Consider the following 18,219-nt stretch of genomic DNA (forward strand, 5'->3'; position numbering starts at 1 on the left):
CAACAATGTTAGATCTGTAAATTTGCGTTAGTAAATGTTTTGTTTTTCCCTCGACGGGATTCGAACTCATGCTTCTGAGATATCGTGGCACCAAATCGCATTGCACTGTGACCGACGCGCTAGACCACTCGACCACCTAGGCTCTTATTAAAAGAGCTTTCGGTGACCGGGTGTTACCTTTCCCTGTCAGTTTTAATCTAGCGTCGTAACACAGTACATGATATAAAAGGCATAAAGGTTGAATTGTTACAGACCAGTTGAATTATCTATTGTAAAGGATCCTACAAATTAATGTAAGATGCAGTCACAGAAATAATTATATTATAAGTACGTCTGAACCAGTGACGACTCTACAACAGATTTTATCCATCGGATCACTAGCAGTGATGGTGATACAAGGCTTAAAAAATATATATATAAGTCTGAAAATTACACCCAAGAGTGTTAGAATCATATTTTAATTCTCATAATTTTGTGTCCCTCAACAGAATTTGAACTCACATCTTTGATACAATAAGCACCAATCGCTTAACATCATGCCCAGCCCTATGGACCACGTCCGCTAAATAAAAATATATCTTCAATGGTCGTATTGTTACGTTGTTGCATAAGGCGAATCTATAGATAGACATAAGACATGTGTTTAAAGCGTGGGTAGATGGTGTTTTTAAAAAAAATTTCATACACAATACATTTTTATTTATTAACAATCTTACTCAACAATGTGTATATACCTTTGGGAAAATGTTTCAATTTATAATACAGTCACTAGAAATAAGTATAGCATACAGACAAGTCTGAGCAAGTGACAACCATACAATGTGCAAAAAAATTGAGAATGAACATGGGCAATATGTCAAAAAGAAAAAAAACCCGACCAAAGAGCAGAAAACAGACGGAGGTCACCAATGGGTCTTCAATGCAACAGGAAAATCCTGCAACCGGAGGTGGGCCTCAGCTGGCCTCTAAATATAAATGCGTATAAATAAAGGCAACAGTAGTATACCACTGTTCGAAATTCATAAATCGATTGAGAAAAAACAAATCCGGGTTACAAACTAAAACTGAGGGAAACACATCAAATATAAGAGGAGAACTACGACACAACAGAAACACAACATTAAAATGTAACACACACAGAAACAAACTATAATATAACAATGGCCATTTTCCTAACTTGGTACAGGACATTTTAAGAACAACATGGTGGGTTGAACCTGGTTTTGTGGCTAGCCAAACCTCCCTCTTGTATGGCAATGTTAAACATTAAAATAACAACATTACATGAAGGACTACGATACAAATAAATGGGAGAACATATTGGACAGAGAAACATACGAATAATATCTAACAAAAGGTACCAGGTTTAAAATTTAATACGCAAGATGCGCGTTTCGTCCACACAAGACTAACCAGTGACGCTCAGATCAACAAAGTACGAAAGCCAAAACAAGAACAAAGTTGAAGAGCATTGTGGACCAAACGTTCCAAAACGTTGTGCCAAATACGGCTAAGGTTATATGTCTGGGATAAGAAAATCCTTAGTATTTAGAATAATCCATACTTTTGCAAACAGTAAATTTATAAAAATGACTATATAATAGATATGCATGATAACATCGAAATGGTGACTAACTACAGAATAAAAACGGATACATAAAACAACATAAACCAGCACATAAAAATTCACAGCCGAGTTAGCCAAAGAGATCAACGCAAAAAAAGTGACGTCACATTTGAATTTCTGAAATTTCCCCAAAATAGGATAAAATTAGGATAGAATTCAAGATTTGGTTTATAATACTCATATAACATTTATAAATAACAATGAAAATAACAATACTAATTAATATAAATGTGGTAGTAATTAGATAATTAATAGTATTTTCTAGCTATGTCGGTGTTTCTTCTAAATCAAACTGTAAACCAAATATATCGTATAAATTTAGTTGACCAAAACTAAAATCTAATAAATGAACTGGGTGATTAATTATCTTTACCATAACACACGAATACAACAGAAAAAAAATAAGATTTACAACTACAAACGATAAGACATTTGACAAAATCCGATGAGAATAACAAATATAACATCAAAACTAAATACATGAATTTTGGATAGAAAAGTACCGTGACACGTCTTATAGCAATGCGAATTCACACTCAGCAAAACAGTCACAATCGGGAATAAGTCACGTTCGGTAATTAAAAGATCAGACGACGTAATGTCAAACCACAATCTAACACGTGGTAAAAATGTCCTTAGTTAGTTTGGACAAAGACACATCGTATGGATCGACCAATTCGTGATGGTGTCCGTAAAATTTACGGAGTGTCATTTTTAATCTGTCCTCCTCATAACTTTGTTGGAGCAGTTTCTGCGTTAGGAGCACACTCCTGTATGTGAAGTCCGTATAGTGTGAACATGCACGAGCATAACGTATCAACTGAGATATGTAAACACCATACGAAGGGGCAGAGGGTATGGGACTGCTGAGAAATGGGAAATTGATAATTGGGAAGTTGAAAAAAATTGAAAACAACACGTTTAATAATTTCCTGCGTCCGACGCGCTTTTCTGGATTTACCTTCATCAGGAACGCTCAATTCCAAACATTTGAAATCCGAGGGATGTATAAGTACCGAAACAGTTGAAGAGCTATATGACAAAAATACCTAAAACAAATAGCCAAATTCATCTAAGGTCAACTTTGCCTGAGGGAGTTGAAACCTTAGTTTCTTTATAATTTCAAAATTTATAAACGGACAATTTTAGAAAAGTTAGTTATAAATCATGTCAGTACCGAAGTACTGACTACTGAGCTGATGATACCCTTGGGGAATGATAGTCCACTAGCTGAGGTATCGACCCAGTGATGTAAAAAATTGAAAACAACACGTTTAATAATTTCATGCGTCCGAAGCGCTTTTCTGGATTAACCTTCATCAGAAACGCTCAATGCCAAACATTTGAAATCCGAGGGATGTATAAGTACCGAAACAGTTAAAGAGCTATATGACAAAAATACCTAAAACAAATAGCCAAATTCATCTAAGGTCAACTTTGCCTGAGTGAGTTGAAACCTTAGTTTCTTTATAATTTCAAAATTTATAAACGGACAATTTCCGAAAAGTTAGTTATAAATCATGAATTATGAAATCGTCCCGTTTATCATAGTTTTTCGTGTGAAGTCGTTCATCTGGGTCAATATTGAGGAAAAGATCAAGGTATGAAGCAGTCCTTCTATTATCAGTAGTATCCTTAATTTAAAGTTCACTGGGATATATAAGATGTAAGTATTGGCTGAAATATAAGTTCAGTGTACATGGATGTCATACTTAATTCCAAAGCATAAATAATTCAAAAAACATACAAGACTAACAAAGGCCAGAGGCTCCTGACTTGGGACAGGCGCAAAAATGAGGCGGGTTTAAACATTGGTGGCCTTCGGCTGTTGTCTGCACTTTGGTCGGGCTGTTGTCTCTATGACACATTCCCCATTTTCATTCTAAACTCAACCCTCTCCAATACCTCTAATCTATGTAGACTAAACAAACATACAGTATACATACAATGCAACTCAGTTTAAAGACGTCCGAGTGCAATGTCAGAATAGGTAAACAAAAATTTTAAAAAAACAAAAAACCTAAATGACAATAATACATACATTAACAAAGGACTACTAGCTGTTACTGATGACAACTCCAGACCTCATTTAAATTGAATGAAAAATTATCTCTTCATTTTATGTAACTGGATCGCAGAGGGTTAATACAAATACATGCAAACCTCGTTGTGTCGAACTGGGTTGTGTCGAAAACTCGGATGAGTCGAAGTAATTTCTCGGCCTCGGTAAAATACCCGTTTGATCAATGCATAGTTACCTCTGATGAGTCGAGCTCGGTTGATTCTAATTCTCGGTTAAGTCGAGTAAATTCTATACTCCTGTCGATGTTTAACTAATGTAAATTGAAGTTCGAAAGTAAAACTATTTTAAAGAAGCAGACTGATGATGGAAATTCAAATCGGATGTTCTTCTTATGTAACCTAATCATTTTCAAAAGAAATTAAATCTGAGTAAACATACATGTTTGTTTAACTGTTAAAATGACATGGTAATGGTGACCGGTTATTAACACCTCTGTTGATCGTTCAAGCGGAATGTTGTGATACACATATTTCAAAATGATATAAAAACGAAACGAATTTAAATGTCCCAAGCCGAATTAAATGAATCGTTAGATTTTAAACTCATTTGATACATAAAAGGATTAGGACAATTATTTTAAATTCATGACCATTTTATGTATGCAGTCGACCTTATCTATATAAGTCTGAATAGTTTTACCCAAATGTGTTAGAGTTATCTTTTTATGCTGCCAAATTTTTGTCACTCAACGGGATTCGAACGCACACCCTTGATACACTATAACATTATTCGCTTAGCGTAATGCATATGTTTAGCGCTGTAGACCACTTGACCACAGCCGCTATATGAAATTATAACTTAAATAGTCGTAGTGTGACCTTGTCGCGTAAGGCGAATCTAGAGATAGATATAAGACATATATTTTAAGCGTTTATATGCATAATTGTGAAGCATATTCAGAATGAAATTTTCATAGAAGTCAGTATCCATTATGACAACACTGCTACATTTATCGTCTTATTTTATCACAATGTTTTCATTGTTTTGAAGATCGGTAATAATATTTCCAGTCTTTTTTCTTCAGGATTGATGTAATTTGTGGATGTTGAATATTTGCGTAAGGAAAATCCGTAATATATTCACAATATCTATCAAGGTTTAGTTTAACACCTTTAGAAGCGTATAGCCGGATTTGTTTCTAATTGAAGACTCGTTCACATTGTCTTGATAGTTTTCTGCCAAAATAAGAAATTTCATCGTATATTTCTGTGTAGTTCAATTTTTATGTTGTGGGAGTAAGTTTCATTCTCTTTGATAATATGCAAATTTGTTTAAGATATAGTTTGTTTGTAGTTAGATTTATTAATATTTGTATTGGTTGCTCTAGGGTTTCATATTACATTGTATTTTGCAATGTATTTTTTTTTTACATTGTTTACATGTATTTCGTTTGAGGGCCTCAATGAAAATGATTATTATTATTTTTATTATTATTATTATTATTATTATTATTAAAATATACAAAATAAACATTCACTGACTTTAATCGCCTTGTGTATGACGTTGACAATGCGTTTATAAAACAGGTGATCGGAAGATGCTAGACCTTGTTGAATATTCCGTATCTAAAAGTAAAATCACAATAATACTAAACTCCGAGGAAAATTCAAAACGGAAAGTCCCCAATCAAATGGCAAAATCAAAAGATAAAACACATCCAACGAATGGACAACAACTGTCATATTCCTAACTTGGTACAGGCATTTTCTAAAGTAGAAAATGGTGGATTGAACCTGGTTTTATAGCTAGCTAAACCTCTCACTTGTATGACAGTCGCATCAAATTCCATTATTTTGACAACGATGCGTGAACAAAACAAACAGACATATTAGGTAAAAATGTCAAAAATAGGGGTACAGCAGTCAACATTGTGTTTTAATCTCAATCACTCATAAAAACACAAACAAATAAGTAACAAAGTGCACAAAATGGCATATAGACCAAGCATATTAGCAAAAATTAAAGACAAGAATACACATATTTACTATAGTAGAATGACATAATGACGGGATGTATAAGTACAGAGCCACGTCATATATATATATGCATCAAAGAAACATAAAAAAGGATATAGACAAAGCACATAGCAAAAATGAACGACAAACAAACAAACATGTTTTACAATAGCATAATAACGGGATGTATAAGTACAGAGCAACGTTATATGTATCGAAGTAACACCAAAATGCATATAGACATAGCACATAAGCAAACATTGAAAGACAAGAATACGAGAATATCATACTAGCGAAATAGGATGAACGGATTATATAAACCGCAGGGAAAATATAATACAGGCCCAAACGAAATAAATATAAACAAGCCTAATTTGAAAACAACGTTCAAACCTATGATTGCTTTAGATAAAAAACCGCAATTTTTATACGTGTGCATGTAAAACAAATTTCGTTGTAGAGGGGTCTACATACAGCACAAACAACATTTTCCAAAAGGACCAAAAGAATGAAAAAGTATATTTTAACAAAACTATATATATATATAACTTATTGGATAGTTGTCTCATTGGAAATCATACTACATCTCTTTATTTTTAATAACTGATGGATAATTTATTTGAAATTTATTCATGGTTAAATTCCTTTGTGTAGAGCATAATACCTTTGTATACGGACGAATTTTATTCCATAAGACCACTGTTAATTTGTTGATCCTCGTTCAAGCAGTAATCATGTAATGATTAGTTTTGTTTGACCACCCAATATTATACCGTGCTTGTTCTGGACACATTTTTTCAGCATTGATTCAGATAAATCCTCAGATGTAAATTCACAACCTTTGTCATTTTGCTGTTTTTGTGGCACACACAATATTGTGGAAAAAACTACTAAATTAGAAGCCGACTAAGAAGCGCTTTTTGTTTTAAGAGCTTTTAGTAATATAAAAAAAGAGTACTATTAATTGATCTTGTTACATCATAAGAAAATATAGTTTTGCATCTTACTCAGATCGGAAGTTGTAAAACCCTTTGGATAAAACTGGTTTTCTACTCCCCCATCCCTTTGCACATTTTATCAAGTAATATGTTTACAATATTGAAAATAATGGTACAATAGAATCATAGAAAATGTTTGCTAAATCCTCGAATCTGATGTTTGATTTGATATATAATGATAATACGCCGCTTTGACATATTTCTGTATGTGTGTTTAAAAAAAACATGAAAGGTGCACTAGCTGTGAAATTCTTGTTCACCGATTTGACTCAAATTCTCATACTTGATTTTCAACAATGTAAAACATTTATCCAAATAATAAGAGAGTCTAAAATAAACAATATACGGGCATGGTCTCGTTAATATATAGCTTCGTTTCGTGTGTATTTTAGTCTAGATGCCATCTAATTAACTGTAGAAGCCTTCCGATCGCAATATAAGCGATATTAACTTAAATATAGTTATACATAGATATCAAATTCGTGCATGTTCATTTTCTAGGTCTGTTTAATTTCATATTATAGATTAAAAATATATGTTAAAATCATCGTTTTTACCTGTTAAAGAATGATTTTTTTTGTGGATAGAATCAGTCAATCAAATGATTTACCTTTGTTTCACTTTCAAAGATGACATTCTTTTCCTTTAAATAATTGAACACACACTATGCATGCGGTATGCATCTCTAGCTTAGGGGTTAAATTGAAGCTCACATGATTACGGATTCAATGGGGTCTAATTATTCACTTGCATCATCAATGTTTCTTAGCTTATTTTGCCAAAATGAACCATACTGGCTGCTAAAAGCGATATATTGTTTCATTATTTAAACTTTCATTAAATGATTGAACGAAAACAATATTTTACATTTTTTATATATCTCGTATCTAGTAACCCTATAAGTTTATCTGATTGAAAGATTATGTTTTCATCATATGAAAATATGCACAATTCCTACCGTTAAAGTTTTAGAATCATACCTTTATAAAATATATGAGAAAAACATAAATGGTAAGATGCCAATTATTGGTTTTAGAATATATATGTTTATTTCCGATGCAATAACCCGTATGACCCGTATAATATATCATATAATTGTTTTCTTTTCACATAATGGAAACTAAAACATCTTTTCGAGTATAATCCAAACGATGCCTTTGTGTGACAACTATGCAGCTCGAAAACAAACTCAACAACCTACATTATATTTAATATTTTGAATATTAACAACGCAAAATACATTTTTGGAAAATATTCAGTTTTTTTTCTGAATTGTTTATAATATTTCCACCTTCTTCCTTACTTCCTTAAGAATATTTTTAAATATGCTAAATCTTCAAGAAACAAAAGAAAAACATATATTTATTATTCCTTCTTCCTGAGAAATAAAGTATATGGAAATATTTTTTTCAAAAATGGGTAGATTAAGATCACTGTTGTAACATATTTTCCATATTTTTTTTATATTAATACTTCCTGGTATTTTTCATCTCTTTTGTTTTGTAACTTACATATTCAATGGACCAATTCATCTAGTATCTGACTACAAAAGCTTGATTGGACAAAAGTAACTAGCGAAATGACAAAACATGCAAGTATATAAATGATAAAAACGAAAGAAACTCCCTCAAAGCTTTCATGTACCCACAGTACCATACATTGAGTAAACAGGTAATATTTTATAACATATTCATTGTATGAGGCTATAAATTGACTTATTGTAGACATAAATCGTGATCGTTTTATTTTCTTAAAAAAAATCAAAAGAAAATTTTCAATTTAGGTCATTGGAAATAATGAATAAACGATAAAATATATTTTATCATAATTTATCATAATTGATATCATTTTCATCATGATACTTAGCTCATCCGACTTAAAGGCACATGCGAGCTTTCTCACAACTTGCAGTCTTTAGTCGTACGTTAATATGGCCCACTTGGCTGAAATAGGTGCAACATTTGTCCATTACTTTAGAAACCGCTATAATCATAGCAAATCTGACAGAATAAAAATGTTCAAGATTGAGAATTTATTCTTGTCCAAATTCATCAAAACTGTAAGACGGCTTCCTGCGGGAGGTATTAACCTTAAATGACAAATTTTGCCAATCGTTTTTTTGTTTTTCGGTCGACTACTTATTTGAGTTTTTGCTCTTCAATTACAATGTTTACAATTTCTTCCGTTTTGCCTATTATCTTTAAAAAATATACAAATATATAAACACTTAAAAAAGGTGACTATGATCAACCTGACAAGATCTACAAATAAGTCAAACGAAATCGTTGGTACACTCTGTAAAGAAGTAATCTCCTTTAAGGATTGGTTACATAAGTTTTTTTTTTGTGTTTTAGAAAAACAATCAGCAATACAAAATTAACAAAAAGATATTTTTGAACTGATTTATATTTTAGTTGAAGATTCACATCGACTTAGGTAATCATGAACGACACATATTCTTAAAGGGCCTCTAGTTGTTATGATCGTATTTAATAAGGTGCATTCAGTTTAATTTTTTTCTTCATATATAAATTAGAATATGTGGGACGATTGCCAATGAGACAACTCTCAACAAAAGACCAAATGACACAGAAACTACCAACTACATGTCACCGTAAGGCAGCCAACAATGTGTTACACTAATACTGCATTGTCAACAATACATGGCCCCAAAATGGTAAATGTAAAACTAGCGTCCTGATCTATGTACAAAATATTGAACGTAAAACATTATGATAGACATAAACCAACGGCAAACATTAAATTGCTGGTTTCTGACTTGAGACAGGCACATACAGAGTGTGGCGGAGTCAAACTAGTTTGAAGGCGCTCCAAACCTAAAGCTCTACTACCAACCTTCCCCGTATAACTATTCTTCTTCTTAATTAATACTTCATTTTATGTATGTGTGGTTTTTTTTTTGTACAGGGTGGAAATCACGAGAATGTACAGACTGTCTAACATAACTACTATTATTTGTTTTGTGTCTATTGGTATGATCATGAAAGGTAAGATATTTCTTCCCTTTGACATATGTTGTTTATTGTTTTTTATATTTATGAATGCTTGGTGTTTCTATTGATTTCAATACTGTCTATCATTCGTCATGAGCATTCATGTATTCATTCATTAATGTCTTTATTTCTTTATAGTTGAGATATAATGATTAAATACACAAAATTTAAAAACAGATCCCACAACAATAATAATAAACGAAAGAGGAACAAGAACACACACGGGTTTTTTTTTTACACGTAAACACAAGTATACACTTAGGTCACTCGGCATAAAGTCGCTTTGAAATCTGTATTCACGGAGAATGGCATACAACTTCATATGCTGACTTCAAAACAGAATCGCCAATTCATAATTTCTAGAGTACTTGAAACACACATCAAACATAAAAGATAACGGGGGCGTGACAATACATGCTATGTCATCAGCAAGAGCGGGTGCACAGCAATTGATACTGTATGTATCTGTGTTGTAATTGCATTTTCCAATTTCACATTTCAACTCATTGATAAATAATGATTAACAATACACCAGACAGCATACTTCCCCGTCTTACACCTTATAATCCTGGAAAAAAAATAACTGATGTTGGGTAACAAGTATAGCAAAAAAAGTATGCATGAAAGTTCTTGAGTATTGCAAATTATTTTACAATTCACAACTAGTACAATAGTTATCAAAGGTACCAGGATTATAATCTAATACGCCAGACGCGCTTTTAGTCTACATAAGACTCATCAGTGACGCTCATATCAAAATAGTTATAAAGCCAAACAAGTACAAAGTTGAAGAGCATTGAGGACCCAAACAATTCGTATATAAGACCTTTTTTTAATTCAAATCTAATGCTATCTATATAAAAATCTTACTACAAAATTCAAGATTATGGATACCTTTCTCATTAAGCGACTAGGAATATATATCAATGAAACACTCCTAAACTTGGAAATCTCAGGTACTTCAGTAAGAGCAAGACCGGATGCCTTATCAGGATTTCATGCTATACATTACTCCCCTTAATGCGAATCCATACCTGTCACAAAATTATAATCGATAGAACAACTTCTAATTATCCTTTATCTAAAGATCTCAGATTGCAAAAACATGTTGCACGTTAGATGTGCCACATTTTGTTTGCATCGGTGTACTTCTTCTTCGTTACTTTGTTAAAACAGTTGTTGAGTAAGAGGAAACCCCCATTTTATGAATTCCGTATGCCGCTAAACATACGAATTAATATATGTGAACGATATACAAGGGGAAAAGGGGATAAGAAAAATAGGAATGAAATCAACAAAGTCTCTTCCGACACATAAACTTTATTATCAAATTCCTACATAAGCTTCGTTTTTTTATTTATTTCTAAGGTTCATACAATTATAAGCAATTTGATTCCACTATTTGATGTTGCCTTGTTACCGGTTATGATCAAAAGAGTAGTAAAGTTGTTGTCTGGTTGTCTTCAACTTCTGGTTAATTTACTTTTTCATAATGTATTTCGAATTTTTATTTGAGGATAGTTTACACTATTTGATTTCAATTAAAAATGCCATAAGATTAGAATACAAACGTATAATTTTTATTCACTTGTGTTATTAAGTTTACGAAAACATTGAGATCCAAGTTTTAAATCCGATGAGGCTGTATTTTCTTTTGTATATTTTAAGAATAGCGCTATTTCAAAGATATTCTAATACTTTATAAATACTTAGCCGTCGCACAGGATTGTGATTCTTCAAGATTGAATTCCTGCGGAAAAAAGTTCAACAACGTATTGGTATATACATCCATCCTTGACAAGCGGAAAATATGCAGGTAAAATTTTAATTCATAAAATTGAGAATGGAAATGGGGAATGTGTCAAAGAGACAACAATCCGACCATAGAACAGACAACAGCAGAAGGTCATCAACAGGTCTTCAATGCAGCGAGAAATTCCCGCACCCGGAGGCGTCCTTCAGCTGGCCCCTAAACAAATATATATACTAGTTCAGTGATAATGAACGCCATACTAAACTCCAAATTGTACACAAGAAACTAAAATAAAAATAATACAAGACTAACAAAGACTAGAAGCTCCTGACTTGGGACAGGCGCAAAAATGCGGCGGGGTTAAACATGTTTATGAGATCTCAACCCTCACCCTATACCTCTAGCCAATGTAGAAAAGTAAACGCATAACGATGCGCACATTAAAATGCAGTTCAAGAGAAGTCCGAGTCTGATGTCAGAAGATGTAACCAAAGAAAATAAACAAAATGACATTAATACATAAATAACAATAGACTACTAGCAGTTAACTGACATGCCAGCTCCAGACTTCAATTAACTGATTGAAAGATTATGTCTTCATCATATGAATATCAGGCACAATCCTTCCCGTTAGGGGTTTAGTATCATACCATCATAACATATATGAGAAGAACAAAACCCGTGTCATGCCAACAACTGGTTTTTAAATAAATGTGTTAAGTGCCGATGCAAAGACCCTATAAGTGAATCAATATTAACGCCAAAATATGCAATCTTTAATGACCTGACAACAGTATCGTAACTATATCCCTTCTTAATAAGTCTATTTAAAGGTTTTGTTAGCTTCAGAGGTGAATACTGACATTTTTGTGCTTTAGAAAGAATATTTCCATAAAAAAATTGGATGTGAAATACCTGAACGTATAAGAAGTCTGCATGTTGAGCTATATTTACGAATGATGTCCTTATACCGATGATAAAATTTAATAAATGTTTTGACTAGTTTGTGATATCGAAAACCCTGGTGTAATAATTTTTCAGTAATACATAAATTTCTCTCGTTAAAATCTAAAACATTGTTACATACACGAGCGAATCGTACAAGTTGAGATATATAAACACCGTAAGATGGTGACAAGGGAACGTCACCATCTAAAAATGGATAATTAACGATAGAAAATGAAAAATCATCTCTTTTATCATATATTTTAGTATTAAGCTTTCCATTAATGATATAGATATCAAGATCGAGGAAAGGGCAGTGGTCATTGTTAGTATTAGCTTTATTTAAAGTAAGTTCAAAAGGATAAATTTCTTTAGTATACATACTGAAGTCGTCATTATTGAGAGCCAAAATATCATCCAAATATCTAAAAGTATTATTAAATTTGTGTATCAGATGTTGCTTCGATGGGTCTTGACTGATTTTTGTCATAAATTGTAACTCATAGCAATACAAAAAAAGGTCCGCAATAAGTGGTGCACAGTTAGTCCCCATTGGAATTCCGATAACCTGACGATATACGGAATCTCCAAAGCGAACAAAAATGTTATCTAGTAAAAATTCAAGGGCATATATAGTATCAAAGCATGTCCAATTGACATAGTTTTTTTGTTTATTGCTACTAAAAAATGACCTAAAAGAGTTTGAACATATATATTCACATTCTGACTTTTTAAATGCCCATTTAATTAGGGTGTGAATTTTTTCTTAAGTAGAATGTGAGGCAATGTGGTATATAGCGTAGAAAATCAAAACTTTGAACAGATTCAAAATCACCAATATATGCATGTAATTTATCAAGTACTTCCAACGAGTTCTTTACACTCCAAAAGTAATTAATTCCACTTTTTTCGAAGGCCTTATTCGAACAATGTATTATCAGGTTTTTGATTGTACCAAGTGTACTGGTAAGAAGAATAGACAATTTAGTAGTGGAACAATGGCTTGAAGACGAAATGAATCTATATTTGTAAGGTGTTTTGTGTAGCTTCGGAAGCCAATACATAGTTGGGACTTTCATTGTATTTGGTTCTGCTTGTAAAGCGGTAGCTAAAAGTTTATGTTTGCTACAGATGTCGTTTTCTGAAAATGGAGTCAGTTGGAATGTTGGTGAATTGGTGATTTCTTTTTTCAGAACCTCAATGTAAAATTTACGTCAAACAATAATAATATTATTAGCAGCTTTATCGGCCGGGACAAAAATAAATTCCTTGGCTAGTTCTCTTAGTTTATGTTTGATACGAGAAATAGGTTTATTGTGGTTATTGTTAAGAGTAAAATGTTCTTTAAAATGTTGAATACGTATATCAACTATGTTCATTACTGAATTAAAAAAAGAGTCCAAAGATTTTTTGTCAGCTTTTTCCCGTTTTATCCATTTCAAACAGTAAGTATGGAGTGAGTCGTGGATGATATTACGACACTCATTCCAATTAATAATTGACGGGGGACGATATTTAGGTCCTTTACTGAGGAATGATTTTAACTCTCGGTCTTGAACGATGTTAAGATCACCTGTTATAACATGGGAAATGGGTCCATAAATGTATTCGGAATTACTGCAATTACATGAAGTAGGTGTATTTTCACTGATATTAACATCTTTACACAATTGGCTATAATTAAACACAAATTTCCAGGTAGATTTTTTGTAAATATAACAAATAAGAGGGAGCTCAGTATTATCAAAATATCCCGGAATTTGTTCTTTAACAGAATGGTCGTTAAAAATACCGGCAATATTTACAAAATCAAAACCTTTATTGACATACTTTATTTTAATAAACTGTTTTTTTATGATCTTCAGGGCGATCAATTTTGGGAAACAGTTTAGAATAACAATATGCAATTATAATTTGTACGATTTCATACTTAGGACTGCTATATGAAATTGTGTTGCAATCCTCTAAAATTTTATTTAACTTATTAACCGGTAATGAACAGAGCTTTGTTAACAGATAATGTCTGCCGTTGTGTTTTGAAATAGAAATTATGTCCGAAATATTGGTATGATTGGTCCGAAATTTTCTTTGATTGCGATTTTTTCTACGACCATGAGAACGGTTTTTACGAACAGTTTTAGAAACTATATCCAAAATGTTAACAGAATCGATTCTTGATATATTACCAATTCCCATGATATTATCATTAAGACCGAGAGGGTAGACTGTCTGTAATTTTTTAATCCAATTTAATTCAATTATTTTCCGTGATCGTACAAACTTTGAATGAGATTCACCAGGCTGCTTATTTACTACTTCTAAAGGTTGAACTGCTAAATATTTAATAGGATGATTGTGCTTTTTAAGGTGTTGATAAATGATTCTTTTGAATTTATTGGGTCTTTTAAAACGATACAGATGTTCTTGAGTGCGTTTAGATAAATATCGTCCAGTTTCACCTACGTACTGTATACCGCATCCCAGTTTGTTTCATGTGAGTAAATAAATGATACTGTTTGTTTTTCAAGTTATATCAGTTTCAAAATTTAAAGAAAATGTGCGACCATTAAACGTGGACCTTCCCGTATTGTTGGTGGAAAGACGGGAACATGTAAGTCATTTTGTGGCATGACACTTATCGATAGAAGGGTAACCACGATTTTTATTGTTAAAAATGTTAGCGATGGTAGTATTTTTAGATAAGCGATTTTGAAGATTAAATTTTGTAGTTTTATTTTCTGAACGCTTACCTGACTTTGCCTATATATACTTTTTGTCCAATTTCCTGTATCAACCCATAACTTTCTTAATATGTTGTTTCAGACATTTTGGCATCCTGCATCACTGTAGTGACATTTATTATCGCAATTGGCTCTGTTAAAATTATCCCGAAGTGATCATATTTGTGTTCGTCTTCATATAACATTTGAATGAACATGAGGGGTTGAAAATCACATTCACACATTCATTAACTCCAACAGCTTTTGAAAGAAGATACTAGAATACTCATCACGATGTTGCCTTTTTTATATTTAGGACAAAATTGGTGAAACAGATGTAGATGTAATAAGAAGTGGTATGGGTGCCAATGCGACATCTCTCCATCCATTATAGGTCAAAGTACGGTCTTCAACTCGGAGCCTTGACTCATACCGAACAACAAACTATAACGGGTTCCAAACATGACTAGTGTAAAACCATTCAATCGGGAAAACCAACGGTATAATCTATATAAAAAACGAGAAACGTGAAACACTTATGAACCACATCAACAAACGACAACTATTGAACATCATATTATGTATTCAATATTAAATCATAATTGATTGCATTTTAATGTCTTTGATATATTTTTTTTTCATTTAAATCCCAGTGCTTCATTTGTCTATTTGAATTGTTTAAATTCATTTGCTGACTGTGATAAGAATCTTGATAATGTCATCGCCACTACCAAAAAGCTCATATCTACCTACAATTGTGGTAGCGGTATGTATGCAATATTATATTTATACATATATATATACATGGAAATGTATCACTAGCTTCTAACTTTTGTGTCATTAGTAGATTAAATGTCCGTCTAGAGTACAAGTTCATTTTCTGGTATCCTTGTTTTCAAATTTTTGGAATCAGTTTACAGTAATAACTGACGGCATGTCCTTACTCGGGAAATAGCTAACAATCGTAGTCATAATAATAAATTTGAAATCCAAATATTTATTAATTTTTATGGTTCAAAACGGGACTATCAAGGTATCAAGAAAACATTAAAAAAAGTTCTAGACTTTGTTCACTACGGGTTTGTATAAACATAGACTCGTAAAAACAATCTACTAAATTGGCACGTGTATAGAAAATGTTAAATCGGCAAAATTTGTAAGTTCTCGAAAAAAATAATTTCCCAGGATTGACATATTATTCGTCGCACGAATTTATTGTTTTGTAATGCTATGTGTCATTACTATTTACTATACTTCTTTTTTAGATGTTAATGTTATTGTATATAAAAATAAGGAGACTTCGCATTATTGAAAATAAGACTACTATCCATCAGAGTGCAAATGAATTTGATGACAGTAATTATGGGCCACCATAAGACTTCAACAATGAAAAATAATAATATCGTATAGCCGGCTATAAAGGACCCATAACGAAAAATGTGAAACAATGAAAATCAAGAACGTTAAGGGCTTAATTTCAAAAAAAAATCACATAACAAATATGACAGAAAGGAAACCAAAAACAACCACTGTACTACAGGGTCCTTCTTTGGGACAGACACATACAGAGTGTGGCGGGGTTGAACATGTGGTTAAGCACTCACCCTTCTTCTAACCTGATAGGAGAACAGCACAACATAAGAACAACATGAAAAAATGAAAAGATCGGCATGAAGGTCCCACACAAATAATATTTTAAAAATAGACACAAATCACCAAATTTGTCAATATATCAGAAATATATACAACTGCCATACAAGTGGGAGGGTAAGTTAGCTGTTAGAACATGTCTTATTACGAATTTTCTGCCAAGTCAGGAATAGTACATGTGTGTCTAGTCATTCCGTTGGTTGTTTTACATGTAATATATTGTTTGGTTCTGTCAGTTTATATTGACGTCCGCCTTTTTATTTACGTTAGAGTTCAGTATATTCATAATTATATGTTTTCTTTATTCTTAAGTTATCGGGTTTTTTTTTTTAAATAATAAGATAGTTTAAACATATTTTATTGTTCAAAAATGACGAATGGATTAGACACAAGTTTTTCAACTTAGTAACGTCTTCTCCAAAAGTCTTCTCCAAACGTCTTCTCCAAAATAATAAGATGTGGTATACTTGCCAATGAGACCACCTTCTAAAAGAGACCAAATGACACAGAAATTAACAATAAAATTGAGAATGGAATCGAAATGGGGAATATGTCAAAGAGACAACAACCCAAAAAAGAGCAGACAACAGCCGAAGGCCACCAATGGGTCTTCAACGAGCGAGAATAGTTAAGTTAAGGTCCAAGGCTATCATCGTACTAGTAGTTGGTACTACTGTACTACCGGTGAAATGCTGAAAATGATGGATTGTATACTTGTATTATTTAGTACTATTATAGAACTATCACTTGATTGCTGTCGCTTCTGTTGGATTATCAATTTCTGGGATTATCACCCTTCTAGGAGGCAGTTCTTCAGTTATACCACCTTTAAAGAAAGAATCAGGATTACGATTTGCCAGGTCATAAACTAATAAATTGTACTAAAATTAAAATCTCATCGTACCATGATGATTTTACCTAATCGCGTTACCCTCATGCTTTTAATGTAACAGTTGTATAACGAAATGTTTTCTTTGCAGGAAATGGTGCCGGAAGTCTTGTTTTCAACATGCTTACTTTGGTTTTAGGACTTGCATTGTATAAGCTTTATTAGATTTCTTACATTAATTAATAAACAGATATTGTATTTGCAAATAACGGCCCCGTGAATGGGCAGATTATAACAATCATAATTTTTAAATATAATATAAATAATCAAGAAAACAAAGTATAACATGATTAGTTGACAATTAGTTGTTTCATATTTGAAATGTAATTGCAATAAGGAGTTGGTAAAATATAAATATATATGTGGTAAAACATTGTTTATTACCATGGACCCTTCAATGGACATCGCACCTCTATGTATCATGATGGTTAATTGAAAATATAGGTTATGCATATATCTAATTTGCAAAACATATCCTTATTCGTAAACTGTCATGTTTTCTTTATCAAACTGTTAACATAAACTTCTAAAAACCATTTTCATTTTCTTGTTTTGATTGATATTACAAATTCTAAATATGAACTA

General features: G+C 32.3%; 1 protein-coding gene and 1 long non-coding RNA gene across 2 annotated transcripts in view; both read left to right on the forward strand.

Moving 5' to 3' along the window:
• The window catches only part of LOC127705825 (uncharacterized), a 117,485-nt gene that overhangs the window by 52,556 nt on the left and 46,710 nt on the right, over positions 1-18,219 (forward strand). The gene's annotated exons all lie outside the window — the stretch shown is intronic.
• Positions 8,249-18,167, forward strand: LOC127705836 (uncharacterized). The gene is made up of 5 exons (XR_007984061.1): positions 8,249-8,334; positions 9,592-9,671; positions 11,391-11,493; positions 15,749-15,861; positions 17,726-18,167. It is a non-coding gene; the product is annotated as an uncharacterized LOC127705836 (long non-coding RNA).

The sequence above is a fragment of the Mytilus californianus genome, unplaced genomic scaffold, assembly GCF_021869535.1.
Source record: "Mytilus californianus isolate M0D057914Y unplaced genomic scaffold, xbMytCali1.0.p SCAF_6, whole genome shotgun sequence".
Taxonomy (NCBI): domain Eukaryota; kingdom Metazoa; phylum Mollusca; class Bivalvia; order Mytilida; family Mytilidae; genus Mytilus; species Mytilus californianus.